Source organism: Physeter macrocephalus, chromosome 4 (assembly GCF_002837175.3).
Source record: "Physeter macrocephalus isolate SW-GA chromosome 4, ASM283717v5, whole genome shotgun sequence".
Taxonomy (NCBI): Eukaryota; Metazoa; Chordata; class Mammalia; order Artiodactyla; family Physeteridae; genus Physeter; species Physeter macrocephalus.
Window position 1 is genome coordinate 75,982,494 of NC_041217.1, and position 6,665 is coordinate 75,989,158.

Below are 6,665 nucleotides of genomic sequence, written 5' to 3' on the forward strand. Positions count from 1 at the left end.
TGTAACTTGCATAAACCTTCCATGGACACTGGAAACTATGTTATTGTTACCTGAAAACTGGGTTCACCTCTTGGTGAGTGCTGAGTCAAAAGACACAATCAAGCTAAAGACTGAGAGAAGGAACGGTTTGTTACTTGAAGCAAGTAAGGAGAATACTAGGGATCCTTCCCAAAGCAGTGTCTCCCCTCCCGAGACAGCAAAATTGGGGAAGTTTTAAGCTAAGGGTACATGCATATTCATAAAGGGGGTTGGGCAGCCAACAGGATCCAAGCTTTAGTTTATTGAAGTCAGGAGGGTCAGAAAGGCCAACCTCATCATCCCTTAGGTTCCTGTGGAACTGGTGGTTGAGCTTGGGGGGTGGGGGGTGGTAGGGGGTGTTAAATTCTGCAAATCAGCTCAAGAAAGTGCTTCAGGCTAGTCTTTACCATAGAAACAGAACTGGGAGTCTTTACAAATGATTTACTATCTTTGCTATTGTTACTTCTCTTGCTTGGTAACAGTTTGTTCTTTCGTTCCCTTAAGATCATTATTACTGAGACCTGTTCAAGGGCAAGCAGTGTGGCCAGGCTTAGATCACAAAACGGCTTAGGCCAAAAATGGCTTCTTTTATGTCAAGAAAGCCATGCCTGGTTTTCTTTCTCCAGGGACACCCCCACCCCACCCCCGCACCCTATCTGCTTACACTGTGAAGTTTTTGCAAAAGATATTGGTTCCTGGGACCTGGAGTTTCAAAGCCAGGGTGGCTCCACTGTATCTTTTTCCCTTACACCTCACTCTTCATCTGTCCTGGAATAGAAAGTGAGGGGCAGAGAACAAAGATAATATCTCCTGGGTGGCAGTGCAGACTGCTGCAAGGACTACTCCAACAGAAGAATAATGCCTGAGACTGCCCTGCCAGGAAGCTGTAGTTCTTATCTTTCATCTTTCTGAGTAGACTGGTGCCATGTGTAGCCTATGAAAGTCTTGTGATTCTGAATGTTTAGTTGAAGCTAAGAAAACTCCCTAATAGGTAAAATTCTTCCAAATTTTCAGTTAAAACAAAAATTTTTACTGAGGTATAAGAGATATACAACATTATATTAGTTTCAGGTGTACAACATAATGACTCAATATTTTTATATGTTGTAAAATGATCACCACAATGTCAATTAACATTGATCACAGATTTTTTTTCTTAAGATGAGAACTTTTAAGATTTACTCTCTTAGCAACTTTCAAATATGCAATACAGTACAATTAACTATAGTTGCCATGCTATATATTACATCCCCATGACTTATTTTATAATTGGAAGTCTGTGCCTTTTGACTCCCTTCACCCATTTTGCCCACCCCCCACTCTCCACCTCTGGCAACCACCAATCTGTTCTCTGTAACTATAAGCTCGGGTTTTTTTTTCTATTAAGATTCTACATAGGGCTTCCCTGGTGGCGCAGTGGTTGCGCGTCCGCCTGCCGATGCAGGGGAGCCGGGTTCGCGCCCCGGTGTGGGGGGATCCCGCATGCCGCGGAGCGGCTGGGCCCGTGGGCCGTGGCCGCTGGGCCTGCGTGTCCGGAGCCTGTGCTCCGCAACGGGAGAGGCCACAGCAGAGGAAAGCCCGCATACCACAAAAAAAAAAAAAAAAAAAAAAAAAAGATTCTACATAGAAGTGAGATCACATAGTATGTGTCTTCCTCTGTCTGACTTATTTCATAATGTCCTCAGGTCTATCCATGTTGTTGCAAATGGCAAGATTTCATTCTTTTTTATGGCTGAGTAATATTCGTGTGTGTGTGTGTGTGTGTGTGTGTGTGTGTGTGTGTGTGTATGTGCACTGAATTTTCTTTATCCATTAATTTGTTGATGGACACTTATGTTGTTTCCATATCTTGGCTATTGTAAATAATGCTGCAGTGAACATGGGGGGTGCACGTATCTTTTTGAGTTAGTATTTTCAAATTTTTCACTTGTTTCATGAACAATGGAGACATCATTGTTTACAGTCTTTATGATAACTCCAATATCTCTATTATTTCAAAGGTCAGTTTCTGTTGCCTGATGTGTCTGCTGGTTCTCATGCGTAGATCTAGTTTCTTTGTTTTCATTATCTTTGAATAGGCGCTACTTGTTGTATCTGAAAAAACAGTTTTGTAATAATTTGAGACTTACAATGAAGGCTTTCCTGCCAGGCACCTGGGAACACTCCCAGCCTAGAACAAGCTTAAACCAAGTAAAATGTGTGAAATATGCTCTGAAGTTAATTGTATTACAGAGGGGATGTTTCATTTCTAGTTCACCTTCATCCTAAGATTATAGCCATTTGGGGTCCTAGCTTTTTATAGGAATGCATTTCTGGTAGACACCCCAACTTATGCAGAGCCTGATCTTTTATTTCTGCTCTATTAGCCACAGGAGGCTGTCACACCAAATTTGCAGGATCAGGAAGTGCCCTTAGCAAAAAGTATGGCTTCTATTCTTGTTTATGTCTCTGGCTTCCAGTTTTTCCTTACTTTAGACCTGGTGATTCTTTATTGTCTAATCATCACCTTAATGCATTTAAGAATACATTTTCTGTATTTTATCCAACACTTGTTTGTTTTCAGAAGGAAGGTTAATTTAAATATTCTAGCCACTATTACCAGAAATGTATCATCAACTTTTAAAATATACTAAATGCCTCAAAAAATAAGGTCATGTTTTACTGCTATGGCTCTGACTTAAATCTAAGTTGCTAACACCACAAGATGGAGTACAAATCACAGTTCAACCATTGTAAAAACTGTCAGACCACTACAAATACAGATTTTACTACAGAAAATTACTACAGAATTTTCTTTCCCCTCTTTTTCCTAACTCATTCCAGCTATCAGTCTATTCTGGGCCATGCAAGCAAAGGCTTCAGTCTCAAAATCTAACTTTTTTTCCCTATGGATCCCCCAGATGGCAATCCTATACATGTTCAGACTTTACTTTGGATAAGAAAATCAAGTCATATCATTTAAAATTAAACTGTTTATTTTTATTATGTAATTAGAAGAGTGTAGTAGACAGATGCACATGTATATCTTGGCTAGAAATTGAGATAAGTTTTCACAAGTGAGAATCAAGAATGCCACCGTAGAACCATCGGCCTCAACTTCACTTGTCTGAATAAGATGGCACAGCCTAGTTTCACCACAACTGAGAGCACACTATTTGGCATTTTCCAGTGCCCTTGAAGTTTTCAGTTACCTGCCGGAGGACAGGTCATGTAGAATAACAAATGGTGCCAGGTTCCAAGTGCCTTCAAGTGACAGAAATAAAGATTTAAATAAACAGAAGCTGAGTCTGCAAAGGAAAGTGGCTCTGCTGTCAAAGGATTCTAGAGTACAAAAGTAGAGGGTTTACTTAGGATTTCAAGGAAGCAATAGAGAAATCTTCACCAGTTTTTATCCTTGAGATCCTTTTGGTGGTTGTGACCCTACAGTGGGATAATCCTAGGATCGTTTCCAACCCTAAGGATATCTTAGGACCCAAGAAACCTAATTTCTGGCAATTCCGACTATCATAAAGCCTATTCAATAAGTCATTATCTAATGTTGTATCTGGAAATTGTTATTACTATTGTTTCCTATTTGAATGGTCGTCTCATTTCCTGCTTCAAAATGATATCTAGAAATAATGGCTTAAGACCACATTCTCAATTTTTAGGTGAAAAGTAGTCTCTGGAGACATCAGACACAATAAAATACTCTCTTAAATGACAGTAAAGTATATGGATTGGGAATCAGGAAAACAAGAGTGTTCTCTTAGGAGATACAGACATTGATAGAGCAATTGAAATTATGCCATCTACCCCTAATGTGCTATGTAGGAGGGAAATTCTTGCCTTACCTAACCAGTAGATGGGGCTACCAAGATGAAAAATAAATTTTGATCTGGTTCAGTTCTTTTCTGACCCATATGCTCTTGAAAATTTGAAAACATTTCACTCTTTTTTCTTTTTGTGTTTCAATGTAGATAGTTTCTTTTGATTTATCTTTAAGTTCATTTTTAAGTCAAAATCTTTCAAATATTGGCAATTTCGTATGGCTCAATATAATAGATTAACCTAATGGGCAAAATTCAGATTTGCTTATACACAGCTTAATAATATATTTTTTAAAGACTTTGCCAACTTACTTACATTGACAGTGTGTAAAAGTATCCATTTTCTTTCATTCTTTCCAACCTGATATTATCAATAATTTTTACAAACCTGAAGAGGAGGTTGTGGGAACTCGGGGGGCAGTCTTGTGGGACTGAGCCCTTACCATGTGGGGTCTGCACTTTGAGTAATTAGTATGAGAATTGCTTAATGTGGGGGGAAAACTCATATATTTGGTGTCAGGAGTGTTGTGAGCAGAGGAAATAATTTTTTTCTTTTAATATGTGTGAAGGAAAAACCACCCTTAACCTCACTTATCTTGGGGAAGAGGGGGGTGCCACAAATCTGACACTGGAAATGGCCTTTCCCCATGTGCGTCTTCTGAACTGAACCAACTGCCATCTATTTGAGCTAGGATAACAATATTCCTAACCAAAACAGGGAGAATAGTGATATGATCCCAGGGAGTCCTTGTACTCCTAGACGTCTAATCTTATCTATTTCATTTGGTCTTATAGTTCATAGTTCTTGAAACTGTAGAGACAGAACTGAAGACTGGGCCATGTTTGGGGCAGTGATGTCTCTAAGATCAAAAGAACCAAGACTTGGATCTAGAAGTGAGTAGTGGAAAGGGAAAGTATATGGTTGTAACTTAAGAACAATCTCAATCCTCCCTGAGTTAGTATTTGTCATCCTCTTACTTACGCTGCTCCTAAGAGATTCCATTCAAGCCTTTGTGGCTCAGCAGTGGGCACAAACGTAGCTCTTCTCCTTCCAGAATAGTGTTCAACAGAAAACCTTGACATAAACTATGCATTGTATCTATATGATGCCATCTTCATGGAGTCAGGTGAGAAGGCCAGAGGATCCAATCTGAAATGCTGTGACTTAAACAGGGTCTTTACTTTTTTTATTTTTTATTTTTTAATAATGTGCTATATCTTTCTAATTTTTTTTTAAATTATTTATTTTTGGCTGTGTTGGGTCTTCGTTTCTGTGCGAGGGCTTTCTCTAGTTGTGGCAAGCAGGGGTCACTCTTCATCACGGTGCACGGGCCTCTCAGTATCGCGGCCTCTCGTTGCGGAGCACAGGCTCCAGACGCGCAGGCTCAGTAGTTGTGGCTCACGGGCCTAGTTGCTCCGCGGCATGTGGGATCTTCCCAGACCCGGGGTCGAACCCTTGTCCCCTGCATTAGCAGGCAGATTATCAACCACTGCGCAACCAGGGAAGCCCCAGGGTCTTTATTGAGTTCTAATGTAATATCTTAAATTATAGTTGTAAAAAGAAAAGTCTCCCTATGTCCCTTTTGACTACAATAAGGCTGTGCTTACCCTCTGAAAAGTCAGAAGAAGATTAATACAACATTTACCGTTACCAAACCAAATGAGTCCGCTCACCGCATGCAGTAAAGCCAATCTACTGACACTGGGTTGTGGTGAAGGAAAGTGCACCATTTACTGTAAGGCACCAGACAAAGAGTCTGGGCCAGCTAATGCTCAAAAAACCTGAACTCCCCTATGGGTTTCAGGGAGACATTTTTAAAGGCAAGGGGAGGGAGGGGAGTCTCAGGGTATGTGATCAGCTCGTGCACAATTCTCTGATTGGTTGATGGTGAGGTAACAGGGCGGTGTCACAGGGGTTAACATTATCAATCCTCAGGCTCCAGTAGCTCTGGGGGCTACAGTGCTCATGGTCATCAAGTAGTTAACTTCTTCCATTTGGTGGGGGTTTCAGCATCTGTAAAACAACTCAGGAAATGTGCATCAGATACTGTTATCTATGTACTTCAGAGAAAAACTAAAGATTCTGTGACTGCCATATGGCCAATTTACTGTTTAAATTCTTATCAGTTCTCCTGGCCCAACTGTTATTTTTGCCACTACATGTTCACATCCTTTTAATCCTTAACTCTTGAGCCAGGCTTTTGTGACTCAGGGGAGGCCTGGGAGACTACAGCTTTTCTACAAAAAGGAGGCAGGCAGAGGACAAGGTGGTGAGGGGTCTGTCCCAGGAAAGCTCTATAGGGTCCTGCTCTGTTACGTGCTAAAGAATTTGGAGCTCATTTCTGAAGGTGACAAGGAGCCACCGAAGAATGTTAAAGGAGGAGTGAGTGACTCTCCCACTTACCAGCTGTGTGGCTCTGATAAAGCCATCTCACCACTGTGAACCTGAGTCTCCTAATGGGTAAAATAGGAATAGACGCCTGTCGTCTGGGGTGATGGCAAAGAATGAACTGGCTCATGACCATGAGGCATCCAGCTCAGCCCTGGTATGCAGCAGCTTCTGGACAGCAGATCAGATTCTGTGTGATCCCTCCCTGCAGAGAAGAAGCTTTAAGGAGGCCAGGCAGGGCTGTTCTGTGGCCCAAGGTCCCAGGTGTGGGATTTGTGGGTGAACACCTTTGAGCAGATTTCCTTCTACAGCACTAGGAGGACTACATCGAGGCTGTGCTTGCTGTGCTAACTTACCTCTTGGAGTAGCAGAAGCTGAAAGCCTTTTTATTTTTTTTTTTAAACACAAGAGAACTCTTAGCTTGGGGTTGGAAACCATCTGCTTTCTTC